Source organism: Rhipicephalus microplus, chromosome X (assembly GCF_043290135.1).
Source record: "Rhipicephalus microplus isolate Deutch F79 chromosome X, USDA_Rmic, whole genome shotgun sequence".
NCBI lineage: Eukaryota > Metazoa > Arthropoda > Arachnida > Ixodida > Ixodidae > Rhipicephalus > Rhipicephalus microplus.
In genome coordinates, this window is record NC_134710.1 from 175224003 (window position 1) to 175241743 (window position 17741).

The 17741-nt window shown below is 43.1% G+C and overlaps 1 protein-coding gene across 2 annotated transcripts in view; it reads right to left on the reverse strand.

Annotated features, from left to right (window-relative positions):
* LOC119177202 (Golgi-associated plant pathogenesis-related protein 1) overlaps positions 1-17741 on the reverse strand; it is a 63372-nt gene that overhangs the window by 40022 nt on the left and 5609 nt on the right. The window contains exon 1 of one of the 2 annotated variants that reach the window (XM_037428612.2): positions 2221-2484. The exons of the other annotated variant lie outside the window; for it this stretch is intronic. The gene's annotated coding sequence lies outside the window, so the exon portion shown is untranslated. Of the gene's footprint in view, positions 1-2220; positions 2485-17741 lie in introns of those variants that run through there. 2 annotated transcript variants of the gene reach the window in all.

The window sequence follows — 17741 nt, forward strand, 5'->3', positions numbered from 1 at the left end:
CGACGCGCTGCCTTCCTTTCCGCGACACGCACGCGATGCCCCGATTGGCCTCGTTGAGGCTGAAGGTCGCAGGCTGGCCGAGTTGTGTTCCCGCTATCGTATACAGGTTTGTTTTTTAGTCTTCACCATTATGAACCACTTAAAGGAAGTTAATACAAGTGTTGCGGCATAACTATTGAAATGAACCCCCGTCACGGACTTGAAAATACTCCAAGTATACATTTTTCACCCCTGACTGTGGCAGGACTTATACGTAAAACACGACGATTGTTATAGCGCGAGAACAGAACGACGACAAAGGGACAAGAAGAAGACGACAACGACGAGGTCGTCATTCTGTTCACAAGCTATAACAATTGTCATGTCATACCAACTATAGCCCAAACCACCACGCTTCAAAGTTATACGTAAAAATTCAACAGCTACGCGCGCGCAGTAGGCGGGTACTCTGGTCATGCACAGGCCGCTATACCAGAGCGTTGCTTCGGTGAACGCCCAGCAAAATAGTAATCGCATTCGAGAAGCTTTCACCAGGTCAAATGATTTCCTTAGTGGTGGTTAAACATTCGCCATCATACCGCTTGCTCTCGCGATTGGCCGTTCCTGCAGAAGAACACCCCCGCATATTCAGGCTTGGGTCTTGGCGCAAACGCGAGAATATTAAAGAAATCAATGGCTGTTTTATGGTTTCAAAGAACACTGTGAAATGAGGAACCAGTTTGGGTTCAGCACTGAATTATATGGGAGCGGAAAAGCTAAGCGTTTCAGGAGTAGACGTAATTCAACGATGACGACTTAAACGTGCGCAGTAACTTAAACATGCATGTTTCATCAAAGGCTTTGATAAGGCCAAATATGAGGCTCCAGTCGAGGCATCTGAAAAATGCTTGCAGTGCGGTAAGAATAGCGGTGTGGCGCATATAGTGATTGCATCCATCGGCATCGTGCTAATTGGTTTCCAAATCATTTTGTAAATAGCGCAGCAAGAGTATTCATTAAGAATTATCATATCATTAAGCGGGCGCATTTCGCAGTAGTTTTTGTCCTATGGAAATACTACGTTTACTGGTGAGATATGGGAAGATGGATGTGCGAAAAACGAACCTAAGTGAGCAAGTAGCGTGACTGCCACGCAAAAAAAAAAAAGAAAAAAATGGCGCCAAGTCAACTCCCGAAAGTCGTGCTAGTGATTTTGTCCTCGTGACCATGTTGGCACAGACATCGTTGCCGGTCTCCGAAGATGCGTCACTCGGATTGCTTTAGCGGATGATCGTCACAGTGTCCACCCCTTTCGAACGCGATAGCACAAGCCATTGAACTCTTGTATAAGGGAAAACAGTTTGCGCATCAGTTGCGCAACAGCCCAACAATGAGCGGCACTGCCAAGCAACAAGTTTCACTGCTCATCCACGGATCTTTGGTTTCCTGCGTCTAGTCAGCCAAAGGTAATGAAGCTGCAACACCTGTTGTAGGACTTCGACTTTTAAAATCTATAAGTGCGACTATATGCCAACTTAGTAGATAGAAATAAAAGCATGTTTAAAGAGTAGACGAGCATAATCACGTACTTTGATGACTGATTATGTCATCAATAAGATGCGTCTGTATCCGCCATTATTTACACAGTGAATCCGGCTTAACCATCTCAATTATGAGCATTCCCAGGCAGCTGAGATCAAGCCCTTTCTATGGTAATGGTGAAAACAAGGAGTTCAATCGGTGCGCAAGGCATGAGCTAAACACATGAAATTCACGAAAATTTTGCTTGAGTGCGTAACGGCAGTGACGAAGGATCTGGTACGCGGTCTTGCAAACAGCTTTTATCAGAGCCGCCTCTACACGCATTTACTCTGTCTCCGCCCCTCCAGTGCACCTTCATCTCCCAATTCACAAAAATATATCACTTAATTGCATTGTTTGCAGTTTAAAATCTGTGTCAGCGACGACAATGAGTACTGTCACAAATTTTGGCAACAATAAAGTGTGAGATGCAGCCACAACGTGCTTCTGCACCGGAAGACACAACTCGATGCATGCATGTTACGAAACTTGCGAGCAGAGAGGGGTGCAAAAGCCGCGGCACAGTGGCGGGACGCAATGCATGCGCGTGCATATGGGGCACATTTACGTTACCACAGATACATTGCAACAATTCAGTGCATCCAGAAAGTATTCTCCTCTTTCACCCCACTAGCGCTCATAAGGGAAAATGAACTGCACCTGAATCTTCTATCCGCTCTCGATGGTGACGCCGAGTCGACTGACGGTACCGTGTGCCTCCTCGCCATAGACACGAAACTCTCTCGATTGCTCAACACAGCGTTTCATGCATTGTGCGTTTTTTTTTTTTCCAAGGACCGAGAACCGCCACAAAGTGGTAGCGGCTTACGTGACTGGGCAGAGAAATGGGGAGGAGAACCTGCGGACAGCTCGGCTCGTGTGTCCCTGCAGCGGTTGTCGGTGGACAGAGAGGGGAAAGGCGATTCCGCGATGATGCTAGGGGCACCGCACTCGTGTCTCGGCAGTAGACCGAGGCGGCAGATGTTTTTCAAGTGCGCACGTCGTCACGTGGCCCGCCTGGACGATCGCGATACAAAGCTTTTGTGCCTTGGCGACCCGTCAATTTGACAGCGCGTATAGTGTGAGCTAGGCGTTACAAGCGTACCCGTGCTCGTCGGTGGGGTTTCGCGGCGCAAGAACCGCGCAAACTTTCGGATGCTTATCTGCATTGCGAGCAATTTTGCATGCATTTTTGCCAATATAATTGAAAAGAGTAATCGCGATGACATGGCAAGCCTATCTTCTATTGATGTTTACCTATACATTAACCAAACCAGGCGCCAAGTTTTTGCTGGTTACCGCAGAGGCGAGGAGGTGCACGGTACCCGCAGCGTGATAACGTTTTCGGGGAGCACAATGACCTTGCGCCTTGCGTATAAGACCCGGCGATATATATATATATATATATATATATATATATATATATATATATATATATATATATATATATTGTACCGAAGCATAGTGGCGCCAGCTCTGTGCCAGCGTGAAAGAAGACGTTGACGTCCGTGTGTGGCTCGTCGTGCTTGCCGGGTTCCTGCCTGTACCAGCTTGTTGCGGCTAACGTTTCTGGAATAATAACCTGTGTTTTTACGCTACCTTGCTCGTTGCAATATATATATATATATATATATATATATATATATATATATATATATATATATATATATATATATATATATATATATATATATATTCTCTGACAAAGGCCACGGCCGAAACGTAAATGTATAACTTAATATATATATATATATTTATTTATTATTTAAGTTATGCCTTCACAATTGCTTGTACCTCGAAAGCTTTCATGATGTATTTTCGCTGTCGATTATCTATACAGAGAAAATAGCTAGAGCACCGACGTACATATAAAATGAAAAATAAAACGCCCAAGTACGTTCTAGTTATGCAGGTCGAAAATTGACGTGTTTCGTTATGAATAGATGCATTATATACCCGGCTAGTCGGTTGTTCGTTCGTGTTTTGACAACGGTTGAAGGCGCGCGTGCATTCTGCTATACAGAGTGGTCATGGTAGGCCGCGCCGCTTGCGAAATCTGGGCAATCGTTCAAGGGCAGCAGTCAACGGAAATCACTGTTCAAAAGAGATCGTCACGAAATGATTGCGCTGTCACGCTTTTCTTTATTCTGTTGTTTCGCCCTTCGTCCTCCTTTCCTTCTCTCTCAATTCCTTTCTTATTCGAAATTACCTACTGTGCGCGGACTTCTTTCCTTCTCTCCACATAAACCAGCAAGAAAAATGAAAGCGAACCTGAACGCAGCAAAGCCATCACGACCACAGCTTGAGTTGCCTTCTGAGAGAAAAGTTCTCAGAAAATAACCTATCATTTTCGTTGCTGCTCCGGGACGTCCGAGCACGCTAGTGTCTCGCTTTAATCCCCCTACCCCTTCCCCCTTTATGCCGGATCGTCAATAAAGTTGTTTCACTCACTCATTTTCGTTGTCGTTCCGAGAATAACACGCTTAACCCCAGATGTATTGAGAATAATGTTCCTTCGGCCAAGTATAAGTTGACAATGCAAGGGGTGCGAGAAAATATCGACATTCGAGCTCAATCTTTCGTACTTTGTATAAAATACACTTGCGGCCTTTTTTTATGTTCTATTTGATTATTGCTCGTATATGTGGCTTAAAGGAGAAACGTTTCGCACGAACTTCTTGTCACAACCTATATTTAACCTATATATACGTAACATGATCTAGGTCGACACTGACACGGGCGGAATAATAGAAGAATTTTTCGAAATAAAGATGAACTAAAAGTGGGCTTTTCTTCTTCAGTCACTTCCGCACCGCGGGACTCAACAAACTTTCGGAAACAATTGCTCCTCCAATGTATTTTCTCTTTTTGTGTTGTTGCCGTTAACTCACAATTTGCCCGCCGTTTGGCAATACTATATCATTCTCCGTGCGTCTTTACGGCAGTTCCATTTCTGGAGTTTTGCTTTTCCGAGCAAAAGTGGTATACGGCTGTGTGCGCCTTTATGTCGAATATCTGATGTGTCAAACATCTGCGAGGTTATATTGGTCACTGCTGCTGTTCATATATATTTAAATCATCAGGTCATTTCAGATTAATGCACCCCACTTATTCCATGGTGTTCTCAAAAGGGCGAGGACATTATCTCACAATGTCACAGATATGTTCGTACAGCCTCTTCGATCGAACTTCACCCAACGCTCTCCTGTTTCCCGGGTGACAAACCGGCGAGTGCTGTCTCAAACATATAGTGTGCAGACAACACAGCAGTTAAACTTTTGTGAACAGCAGTGGCTGCATCAGCAGTCGAGTCTGCTCTACGTGCAAAGTTTGCCAGAATAGTCAGGAGGACACTAAAGCACCTCCACGATTTTCACTCACTACCAAGGCAGCAAGTCCTGAGTAGGAAGATGGTCTACTTTTGTTGTAAACAGTCATTGTTTAGGTCACGTACACTTTATTCCGAAACAAGACTTTCTCTTATACATGACGCGGACTCAAGCTAAAGCGGCATTTTACCCCTTTTCTATCTTTATTCGCTTTTTTTATTTTACTTCTCTTATTACCATACACTTGAATTCACTTAACTTTAAATGCGAAGCATTTCTTAGCCAACTTCAGTGACTTTGAGCGTATCTATCTATCTATCTATCTATCTATCTATCTATCTATCTATCTATCTATCTATCTATCTATCTATCTATCTATCTATCTATCTATCTATCTATCTATCTATCTATCTATCTATCTATCTATCTATCTATCTATCTATCTATCTATCTATCTATCTATCTATCTATCTGTCTGTCTGTCTGTCTGTCTGTCTGTCTGTCTGTCTGTCTGTCTGTCTGTCTGTCTGTCTGTCTGTCTGTCTGTCTGTCAGTCTATCTATCTATCTATCTATCTATCTATCTATCTATCTATCTATCTATCTATCTATCTATCTATCTATCTATCTATCTATCTATCTATCTATCTATCTATCTGTCTGTCTGTCTGTCTGTCTGTCTGTCTGTCTGTCTGTCTGTCTGTCTGTCTGTCTGTCTGTCTGTCTGCCTTCGATTTAATATAGATAATAATATTTATACCAAAATAGGTATGGCATAACATGTCTGTATGACTGTATGAGCATAAGTGACTAGTCATAAGATGAAAATTATGACATGTATGTCTTGAATGTCACGATTTACATTTGATGGCCTGGCTGCGGCGGCTGTATTTCCGATGGAGGCGAAAATGTTGTAGGCCCGTATGGTCAGATTTGGGTGCACGTTAAAGAACCCCAGGTGGTCGAAATTTCCGGAGCCCTCCACTACGGCGTCTCTCATAATCATATGATGGTTTTGGGATACTAAACCCCACATATCAATCAAACATCTCATGGCCTTGCATCTCTTGTGGTGGTTTCGTTCGTATCACATATTGCAAAACTGGTATGGTATGACATGACTGCATGGGGAATGTAAGTGACAGAGCCTAACGTAGAAATCATGACAAACATGTCATGCAAGTCATGACTACACGCTATACTCATGATGCACTCACGGCCGTTTCGCTAGCTTAATATATACCAAATTTTGTATTACGTGACGTCAGTAGATCAAGAAAGTAAATGCCTTACGAACATTATAATCATAACAAGTGTGTCATGTAAAACATGACAACATACCACGCTCATGATGCACTCGCGGTCCTTTTGCTAGCCTCAGACATACCAAATTTGGTATTGCGTGACGTGAACAGACGACGAAGGTGTCTGACGCGTCCGCACATGATAATCATAGTATGCGTGTCATGTAAAACATGACTACATGCTACGCTCATAGCGTGCTCGCGGCCGTTTCGCTAGCTCCACATACACCAAATTTGGTATCAAGTGACATGAATAGACGAGGAAGGTAAAAATGACACGTTCAATGATGATAATCATGACATGGAAGTTTTTTATGGCATATTTTACGCCCGCCTCGTAATTTAGTGCTTATTTTAAAGTGACCTATCAACCTTCCTCATTCGTGATTCGCATATCACCGATTCCATCACTGTACGTGGGATCTGCCATTTTTTCTTAGAAGATGGTGGTTAACTGTTCAACTACAGAGTATTGCGTAAAACATGAGCTACCAATACAAAGTCTGCTGCAACTACATCTTGAGCTTGACGAATGAAGTTAAACAATTGTGTTGTTTGACAACACGGAACCTCACAATTAGCTAACAGGCGCACGCCGTTGTGGTGGAATTCCGGATGAACTTTTACCTCAATGTAGACCAAAAGCGAATTTAGGTTTATGAACGTCCTGCTTCCCATCGCGATGAGACCGACGTGGCTGGGAATCAAGCTTACGACCTCGTGTTCAGTAACATATTGCCACTGAGGGTTAACATAGTTGTGCGTAGCGAAAGTTCCGGAAATATGACCCGCAATACCCCTCTAGAGTAAAAAGACGGGCACGAGAACAATGTAAGGCTCATTGTGTTAAAGAACGTAATTGTTTAACCTGATGAACCGTACATGAGATGATGTTGCCACAAGTTCTGTACTAGAGAGGAGATGACACATGGGTTACGCAGAATTCCGTAGTTGGGAAATGCCAACCACCCTGTTTCGAGCCGCGGTACCAGCTTTTTACTCTTAGTGTTTTGCTATTGGCGTGTGAAAACAGTGAAATTTTAATACAAATTTTAAGAAATTTCTTTTATTCAATTTGCACTTGATTTCAGAACGCACTATTTGAACATTGCGATTATTCATTCTTTCGCTTAAAGTACATAACATAAGATGTATAACAACATGTAGTCAAGAGTTCGACAAAAGTTCGTCTGGTCAGGCATCAATGAGGATGTAGATGCGGTCACTGACAAAGTCAAGGTAAAGTTTGTTTTTTTTTTCGCCTTGACTTGTTCAGGGATATCTGCATGCTCATTGCATGTAAACACTTATAGGTGTTACAAGGGAGACGGAAATATGGATGTGAGGACTAACTTCAATTGCTCCGAAAGATTCTGCTGCCGGATAGTTCCGGCTGTGGCACAGACACACGTTATTAAGTGGACACACTGGTAAAATGACTTCTGCTGAGAAATTGCTAGACATTTAAAAAAAAGGCTCCGTTAGGTAGCCTGCATGTAAATTTGCTCTAATTTCATTGTTTGGCAAGTCTTGCACTGGAAGTTTCAATGAACTAAAAGAAATGTTCTTTCGTTGTAGCACATTGCTAGCTTCCATGCTCTGAACACCATGCCAGACGTGCGTCTGGAAGCATGCCGTTTTCTTCTAGTACTGTCATTGCTATGGTGCGCCAGATAATTGAGAACAGTAGATAATCATTTACAAACCCTCCGATTTTATTATGTATAATTGTGAACGGTATTACGTGCGTTGTTCTGAAGCATATAAGCCCATTTTCTTTCTTTTTACCAAAATGACTGCTCGCTATTATCGCACTTCATTTTGCTTCAAAAATGAACGAAATAATTTATTTCATATACGGGAGTTGATTACATCGAATAATTTATTTGAATAAAAAGTTGCTCTTTCCGAGCGCTCCGACGTAATACATTTCATCATACATCAATATTTGACAATAATTCTGGTAATTCTCAAGTGTGCCTTACCAGCTCCTCTTTGACGCATGCCGTTCAACAGAGGAACCTGTCAGACAGCTTGGCCGGGCAATGCGTATCGACCTTCAAATCAGTCATCAGACCGATGCTATAGAGTACGCATCCGCTATCTGGAGCCCAGACCAGTTCTACCTCGCCTCTGCCCTGGAAGCAGTCCAAAACCGTGCCGCTAAAACCATTAATTGCGCCTATCATTACCGAGCTAACGTATACCGTCATTGTAAGCGGAATCCTGTTTATCTAATCTCTGTCTTCGTCGTCATATTGTCACGCTAGCTTTATTCCACTTTTTTTTTACAGGGATCTCGGTCATCCACCTTACATCGTTAACCTTACGCGCATACTTCACGGCCGCTGGCACGAACCACAAGTGTCACGCCCACGTGCTCACACCCTCACATTTTTCTCTTCATTTTTCCCCCGAGCAGCCACAGACCGGAATGGCCTTTCCCACATCATTGCAGCCATTGCTAATTCATCAAACTTCTTGGGCAATGTAACAAATTTTCGTACCAAGTGAATTCCTGAGGACCCGCAGGTCACGGGATCAAATCCCGGCTGCGGCGGCTGCATTTCCCGTGGAGGTGGAAATGCTGTAAGCCCGTGTGCTCAGATTTGGGTGCAGATTAAAGAACCCCAGGTGGTCGAAATTTCCGGAGCCCTCCACTACGGCGTCTCTCATAATCATATGGTGATTTTGGGACGTTAAACCCCACAAATCAATCAACCGAGTGAATTCACCTAACTATAGTGAAGTCCCACCGCTTATGTACAACCCCCTTGAGGGGGCTCAGGCAGTGGGTGAGGCAGCATGTCAGCTAAGTTAACAGTATGCTGATAAAACGTTCTTATCGCCAGCGTCTGTTGGAAAAATAAAAAATTGGTAAACAAATAACTTCGCAAGATATGAATCTGTAGTTCAGATGGCACAAAAAAGAAAAGATCACCATGCGGATAACAATTGATGAAGAAGTTCCCTGAACAGGGATGCACTGAGTGCCAGGCTAGTCGCTTTCTTTTTATGGCCCTCGTTTTCTTTTTAAAGTAAACTTTGCCATTCGATTTGTCGATGAGTGGCACATGCATGCCTCAGCTTTCGCAGGCTCTTTGGCTCTTTTAACGTTTAAAAACCTGTATTTTGCTCATTTCACTTTTTCAACTGGCAGTAGACTTTTTATAAACTTAGTAAACTGTCTTGGCTCCCACTTCAATAACACCGAGGGCTTCTACTACTGATCCGTGGGGTCCCCCCTAAAGAAAGAAAAGAAAAGAAACTATATACAAATAAATGTAAGTTAACATTTTCACAAAGATAGATCTATAGGGAATGCTTCTAAGACCTTCGCATAGGCAAAGTTTTATCGAGACCCTACCCACTTGCACGCCAAAACTGCACCAGTTATTATTTATGTTATACTAAATTTCTACGATATAATACCTGACGCTTGTGCTTAAACGAAACGTAGCTGAGAAGTGCATGGAATCATTCCTTAAAAGCATTTATAAAAATGACGTCCGCAATGACAAGCAAAGTCAGTATCACAGAGCATCGTCTCCGCATCGTCAAAATTACCGTTTAACATCCAAGTGTCACCCTGCGTGGTGTTGTAATTTCGTTGCGCAAAAGCTCGTATCCTGCGTCCGAGCGTTCTCTAATCACGACGTCTTTGTATGCAAGAATTTCACCTGCTGCGATGAAGTGCTCTTAAAATGCTAAGTGGCGCGATCTTTCTTATAATACAATTCCGGGGATCTGAACCTTGACGTAAGGAGCAGAAAGAGAAGAGTTTAACCAAACATTGGTATACGCTTTGCTACCCACCACTGGGGGTGGGGATATGGGGGCAAGAATGAGGATGCAGAGATAAAAAAAAAGAGAAAAAAAGCACGTGCACTCAGGAGAAAGCAAAAACACAAACACAGGATGGGCGTTCTGGCTACAACTGTTCAGAAACACCGATATTCCGCAAAAAAGCGTAGTAGTGCTTGCAGGGCCTTCTTGTATGGCGTTTCTTTTGTGACTATCCGAAAGTATACGCAACATTCCGGGTCTATACATGCCAAAACAACGACTTCATTAAAACTGCAGCTGTAATTGGTGACTCGGGATCCGGTAAGACCTCCTCGGGCTCTTTGGTATGCATTTAGGTTTGAGTACACGGACATTCTTGCATTTTTCTTACGTTAATTTACAGTTAGCAAGTCACGTAAACCAAGGCAGTGATTTTTCGATGGAGGTGAAAATGCTGTAGGTCTGTGTGCTCAGATTTGGGTGCACGTTGAAGAACTCCAGGTGGTCAAAATTTCCGGAGTATACTACGGGGTCTCTCATAATCATATGGTGGTTTCGGGACGTTAAAGCTCATATGTTATCATGATCATCAATGCAGTGGTTCATTATGTAAATGCCAGAAATGTGTTACCCCGCACCACATTTTCGAGCTGTAAAAATAACCGATAAAACAGAGATTCCCTCTTGCTAATCGTACAAGCGCTTAGCTGAGGGGTAAATTTGTGCGTAGTGCTTCACAAGAAAGACGAGTTCTCGAGCATGTTGTAACGTCATCATACCGAAGCTACAGTACGCATCCGCTATGTGGAGCCCACACCAGTCCTACCTCGCCTCTGCCCTGGAAGTAGTTCAAAACTGTGCTGCTAGATTCATTGTCTAGATTCATCTTATCAGAGCTCTTGCGACGCTTCTGTCATTTGTGCTGTCCGCAAAGTTCGCACTCCAGGTAAGCACGTTCGTCGATTTTTGCAGCTAAGTCTTAGTACGGTAAATATCTGTGATCTCTCATGAGCGATGCTTATTTCACATATCTCGTTCGTTAATTGCGTCAGACTTGTGTCACTCCGCATGTGCCTTCAGCCAAATAGCGATAACCACAACCGTAAAGTCTTGCTCTGATGGTGTGCGTCATGCTGTAATCATGCATTCGTTCATTATGCCAGAATGCCTGTATACGCTTTCCTTGCATCCAGATCAGAACATCACCTATATAACTCAAACGTACGAAAAGGCTTTCACTGCAAGCCACAACGATGTGACGTCATGAAGACGGATAAGTCCTCGTCTATCACTGTTCTCATTGGGTTCCATGATCATGCCGGTTCGTCAAATTACGAAGACCTTGCATTTAACAAATCAATTGTCTGGGAAGAATTGCTCCTACACAGGCAATCCCAGCGCATAACTTTATTGCGAATCATCCATCCACGCTGCGCAGCCCTTACTGTTGTTTGCGCCTAATTAGGTTCAAAATATACTATAACAATAGAACATGAAAGGGCTGTCAGTCAAAAGCCAGTGACTTATTTATTTTGTTGATATTATTTCAATATACTGCAGACCTTCTCGGTCCAAGCAGGAGTGGTCGTACATAAAAATGGTTACAATTCTGTTGAAAGTGATGAACACACTAAAAAAATCAGTTCAATGCTGGATGGCATGTTAAGAATATTTTAAAGATACATGCGAGCATAACACAAAGATGTAATACACTATCTAGAACAAAATACCGCTGATTTTTGTAAATTGTGAACTGGGAGATGCATAATTAATCATTGTTATTTGATTGATTGATTGATATGTGGGGTTTAACGTCCCAAAACTACCATATGATTATGAAAGACGCCGTAGTGGAGGGCTCCGGAAATTTCGACCACCTGGGGTTCTTTAACGTGCACCCAAATCTAAGCACACGGGCCTACAGCATTTCCGCCTCCATCGGAAATGCAGCCGACGCTGCCGGGATTCGAACCCGCGACCTGTGGGTCAGCAGCCGAGTACTTTAGCCACTAGAGCACCACGGCGGGGCATTGTTATTTGACGTATGCATGTGGGAGGTAGTGGCCAGATACTGCACCAGGGTAGCCAACCCTTCTCTGGTGAGGGAGTGCGTTACCGGCGGTGGTTACCGGTGAGGCCGCACCCCAGGCCTCTTAATGCAGTTCCATCACCACGTGGACTTTTTTTTATCCGGTTGGATAACTGCGCGGCACCGGGATTTGAACCACAGACCTTTTGCATGCGAGGCGGATGCTCTAACCACTGCGCCATCGCTGCACACCAATACTACACTCCATCGCTGCCATTACCATTACAACCTTACAAATTGTTTCTATTGCATTTAATGTTTCACCAGTGAAGCTAATTTTTATTTTTTTCAGTTTATACGGTTCCACAGCCTCCATCGTAGAGCGCGTGTTGTGCTCGGCAATTGCTCGGCAATGTTGCAGCGAAGTTTTGCAACACCGCTGCCATCTTGACAGTTTGACTAACCTTTGCTGTTAAAACATGGAGTCGCATAATGAGGTATGGGCAGTAATGCACCCTCAACAAGATTCACGCATTTTGTTCACATGGCGCAAGATTGATGCATGAACCTCAAGACGACGTGACCGAACTACATGAAATATGGATGCTGTTGAGTCCTTTGTATAGCCCATGTGTGCTGCTATGTCGATGATAAAACTTGAATAAATTTAGCGTTGCACATGGAAATTGTCATTTAAGAACAGCAAGTCAGATTGACACAGAATGATGCAATTAGCACAGCACTTCCACCCATGAATACATGGCTATCCTACCTACACTAAAAGACTGATCCAAGCCGTTAGCTCATACTTCTTTAATACGAGATAGCTTTTTCATACAAACAACCAAGGATCAAGCCAGATACTGACACAAAAGCAAAAAATCAGTGGCAGCAGCACCTCGAAATTTTTGAACCAGCACCCTCCCAAGATCATGAACCGTATAAATTCTCTCTCTCTCTCTCTCTCTCTCTCTCTCTCTCTCTCTCTCTCTCTCTCTCTCTCTCTCTCTCTCTCTCTCTCTCTCTCTCTCTCTCTCTCTCTCTCTCTCTCTCTCTCTCTCTCTCTCTCTCTCGCTCTCGCTCTCTCTCTCTCTCTCACACACACACACACACACACACACACACACACATTGTTATAAGTACCATGCTCGTTTGTTTTTATATTACGAGTACATATGATTGATTGATATGTGGGTTTGAACGTCCCCAAACCACCATATGATTATGAGAGACGCCGTAGTGGAGGGCTCCGGAAATTTCGACCACCTGAAGTTCTTGAACGTGCACCCCAATCTGAGCACACGGGCCTACAGCATTTTCGCCTCCATCGAAAATGCTGCCTCCGAAGCCGGGATTCGATACCGCGACCTGCGGGTCAGCAGCCGAGAACCTTAGCCACAGAACCACCACGGTGGGGCTTCGAGTACATATATAAAAACTCGCATGGCGAAAGTACAGCTGTAAAAGAGTATGAGAGGACGGGGGGGAGAAGGAGGCGGGAAGGCTAGCCATCGCGAAACATCACTTTCTGCGCACGCATCACGCAATTTGAAAACTAGAAAATTAAGCGTATATAACTCTCCAAAATAAAATCATGCTAGGAAGACCTCAACTTCCAAGAAACTTAAGCTCGTTATCTCTGAAAGTGATATCGGCGGGGCACTAAAGCAGCAGGTTTCTTCTAAAAGACCTCGGAGGTGTCTCTAGCAATCTGATGACTGTAATTGATCTGATTGATATGTGGGGTTTAACGTCCCAAAACCACCATATGATTATGAGAGACGCCATAGTGGAGGGCTCCGGAAATTTCGACCACCTGGGGTTCTTTAACGTGCGCCCAAATCTGAGCACACGGGCCTACAACATTGCCGCCTCCATCGGAAATGCAGCCGCCGCAGCCGGGATTTGATCCCGCGACCTGCGGTTCAGCAGCCGAGTACCTTAGCTACTAGACCACCGCGGCGGGGCTATCTGACCACTGTAAGAAAGATGTTTACCGCACCCAATAAATTGAGAATTTTGAGCAAAAAGTTCAACGGCAGACAACAAGTTCGTGGACCATAAAGTAAGCGGCTTTTTCCGAAGTTCGTTGAGTGCGAAACGTACAGGGATGGGGGACCAAAAGCTCGCAGGCCACTAACTCATGTATTCCTATATGGAAGCGTGGCCTGCGAACTTTTGATCGAGATGATAAGTAGTTTGTTAAATTATATCACTTCTTGTGGCGGCACGCCCATAGTACGAACGTGACGCTGTCTAAACGAATGTTCTCGTGCGCATGCCCACAGTGCCAAGATTAAGACTGGTGGTAATCTAGCTGTCTACGGCGCAAAGTCCGGCCGATCACCCCACCTAGCAGACACACGTGTATGCTGAGGAGACACATCACTCGGATAGCTAGGAAATATTTTCGAGACCACTTCAATGTATCAAAGAGTAACTTCCTGCGTAAGTTCTCCGTCAACACGCTCAACAATCTCTCGAACACTCTCTCGAAAGCTAACCTGTTGGTGGGTGCTTTTAATTTCAATTTTTACACATGCTTTATTTTGTAGTATTAGGTTGCGTGACGCTCGCGCAGCAAGAGCTATTTTGACGACGACTCGCCTTCTCGTTGTGTTCCTTGGCCTGCTGCCGTAGCCCAAACACTTGTGCAGACACCAATATACATGTAATTGGCAGTCAGAGCTTGTCCTGTGCTCCTATTAGTCCGTCTTTTCAGGCGTTGTTTACAATTAATAGTTTGTATCAACTATATTCGGTGTTCATATCATTTTAATAAACATTATTTTAAAGCTTCTGCGTTTTTGTTTCGCAATTTGAGCTTGGGTCATAAACAGGGCTCCGTGTTTTTGGAGTATACTTTTCTTGAAGTTTAGAGGCTGTTTTTTCGGAATTTATTTATTTAGTTTTGGAGGGTATGCGGCGTTAGTCAAAATTCATTTATCGTAAATTTCCAACTTCCTTAAATTCCGTTTTTAATTTTGCATTATGACTTGTTGCACTGTGTTCTATTTACTTTTATTTCCAATGAATATAATATACATTGTTGTTGATAATCCTGTTTCTCTATCCTTCTATTTCTTCTCAAATAATGTTTATTCGCCTCGTTATAAAGTTCTTGATTTGCTATACTGTAAACTCACCAAACCGTACTTTTCTGGAGGGAGAAAGGAATCAGAAGTTAGTAAAGATTACTCTGCTTATTCAAGCTTGCCTCATCTTGATAAGCAAAAAATTTATTATTATTATTATTATTATTATTATTATTATTATTATTATTATTATTATTATTATTATTATTATTATTATTATGAAACCTTAACTCTGGGACCGAAAACATGCGAACACACTAAGCGTATTCAAGACGTCTGGCAGGCTTGATCTCAAATACTTGAACACAAAACAACTACTTTTGTTTGTATTGGAACCTTAAAACGTGTTGTAACAGACGCAAACATACACTACGAGGTTGCTTCCGCTGATAGAGGTGGGCTCTTTTCTATTTATAATCTCCAGCTTGGGAAATGCCCTTTTCAACGTTGAAAACGCCCTTTAAAAACAAGAGTTTTGTGGATAAACTCGAATCGTCAACAATTTCACTGGTGAGTGCTTATTGGATCTTTTCGAGTTTATGCGACAACATGGGGTCCTATTCGTAATGCAAATAATGAATGTTATCTAGTGATTCTTTTAAATGAAGTAATTGAGAATTAACACACATGTGCCTCTTCTAATGCGATACAACATAACAGGCGTAATTGTGCGACGTGTTTTATAAGCAATATAAAAAACCAACTTAAAACTATGCAATGTGGAAGGAACCGATGAGATGGTAGGACGCTTTCGTTGACAACGTAGTGTGCCTATTTTTTTCTTCTTTTCTGCTGCGGAATAAGTTCATTACAAGTAAATGACCCAGTATTTTGTTAGTAGTAGCACATGTGGCTTTCGTCACCGCCCAGTTCTTGACCTTGATATTGTCATAATTTATTCAGTACATCTTTAGAGTGTGTGTTTAGCCTCTAGAATATTTGCTATACGCTGGGATATATGCTTAGCCTTTGTTTAGGTTCACTGATGACGATTGTCATTAAACCGCGGCAAGCACAATGAATGTTCATTTTCACCTACTTTACAAAGCTTGTTAAACACTCAAGTTGTGGATTTAAAAAAAAAAGGTTACTTTTCTGACGTACCTGATGATTTTGGGTAACGGTAAACAGCGTTTAAACTAATCTCTAATAAATCGATAGAACATTTCTGTATTTAATAGAGACACTAAGGCGCAGGAAGCAGTTTAGTGCCGAAAAAGTTGGGAATCCCTCACATGTACGACTGCTCCAGGGCATTGCAAGTTTGCTTTCACCTTTATTCTTTTTTTTTGTTCGGTATAGGGACGAATTGTTCTTTGTATATTTGTGAAACTGATGACATCAAAGATTTGTAAGTGGATATTGATATTGGAAGCTTTCTACTGCGGCGTTTCTCGCAGGCCGTGTCAAGTGTTCAGGACGTCGTGGGGAACCGATCACTCGTGTCGTTTTGAGCTCGCTGAACTCTACGGTGTCGTGGCACTCAGTTCAACACGCTGGCGTCAATAACTTGGCGACGTGACACGCATGATCACATAAACACAAGCGCCAAAGAGACTGATTTAAAGGGAGGAACACGCTTTGGACGAACTCACACAGGACTCGTGAAGCGTGACAGGGCGTTATCCTGGGGCGAGCCATCCACCCGTGACTTGTGGTACACACATGACGCGGATCGCTGTGTCGTGCTCTGTATACTCTACAACGACTAGACTTCGATGCTGCGGATTTCACACAGACGCTGTTAACCTCAGATTCAGATAAAACAACTAGACCGCTGACAGTGGATATGTTCGATAACGTCGGTTACTTGGCGTATATAATCTACGATGCCTTACTTCGCGAGTTGTTATTCGTAAGGTGAACGTTCTTATTCGCTTCCACAGGTCTCGGAAAAGAGGAAATGTAGGAAAAACATGAAGGTTCTCCTCAGGGAGGTTAATGAGGCTATGAACAGTTGGCTAGCATGCGCGTTGGGAGGGGGTAAAAGAGAGATGGTGATTGAGGGGGCAAAAGAGAGAGAAGGGCCGAGGTGTCAGTGAAAATCATTAGGGTGAAGTACAGAAAGTATGGCAAGTACACGAGGTGAGGGATACAGAGAGGTGAAGTAGAGTTCTGTGACATCATTCTCAGAACACACCACCTTACAATTTGCTGAAGTAAAGTGTGAGATTGGGCTAGTTGGTAATGCATTATTGAACTTCTCAGCGCAAAAACTTCCGACAAGTAACACAAGAAATGAGGACGAGGGCTCGTCCTCGTCTCTTGTGTTACTTGTCGGAAGTTTTTGCGCTGAGAAGTTCAATATTACGATTTGCGACCGCCAAATTATTAGTGGTCGTTCATGAACCACGCTTGTGTTTTGTTACCGTGTGTGTCAACAAACTTGACGCTTTAAAGGTAGAATAATGGTGGAAAGGGGGTGGAACAGAAATGTTTGCGCAAAGAAATTATCTTACAAGCTCTGTCACAAAATTTTTGTTCGCAAGTTGTAAAACAGATTGGTACCGTATATATATTTCCTCCTTTGCACGACCTACACACTTGCAGTGGCTGCATTTTTCATGAAGGCGAAAACTCTCTTGGCCCGTGTGCTCAGATTTGGGTGCACGTTAAAGAACCCCAGGTGGTCGAAATTT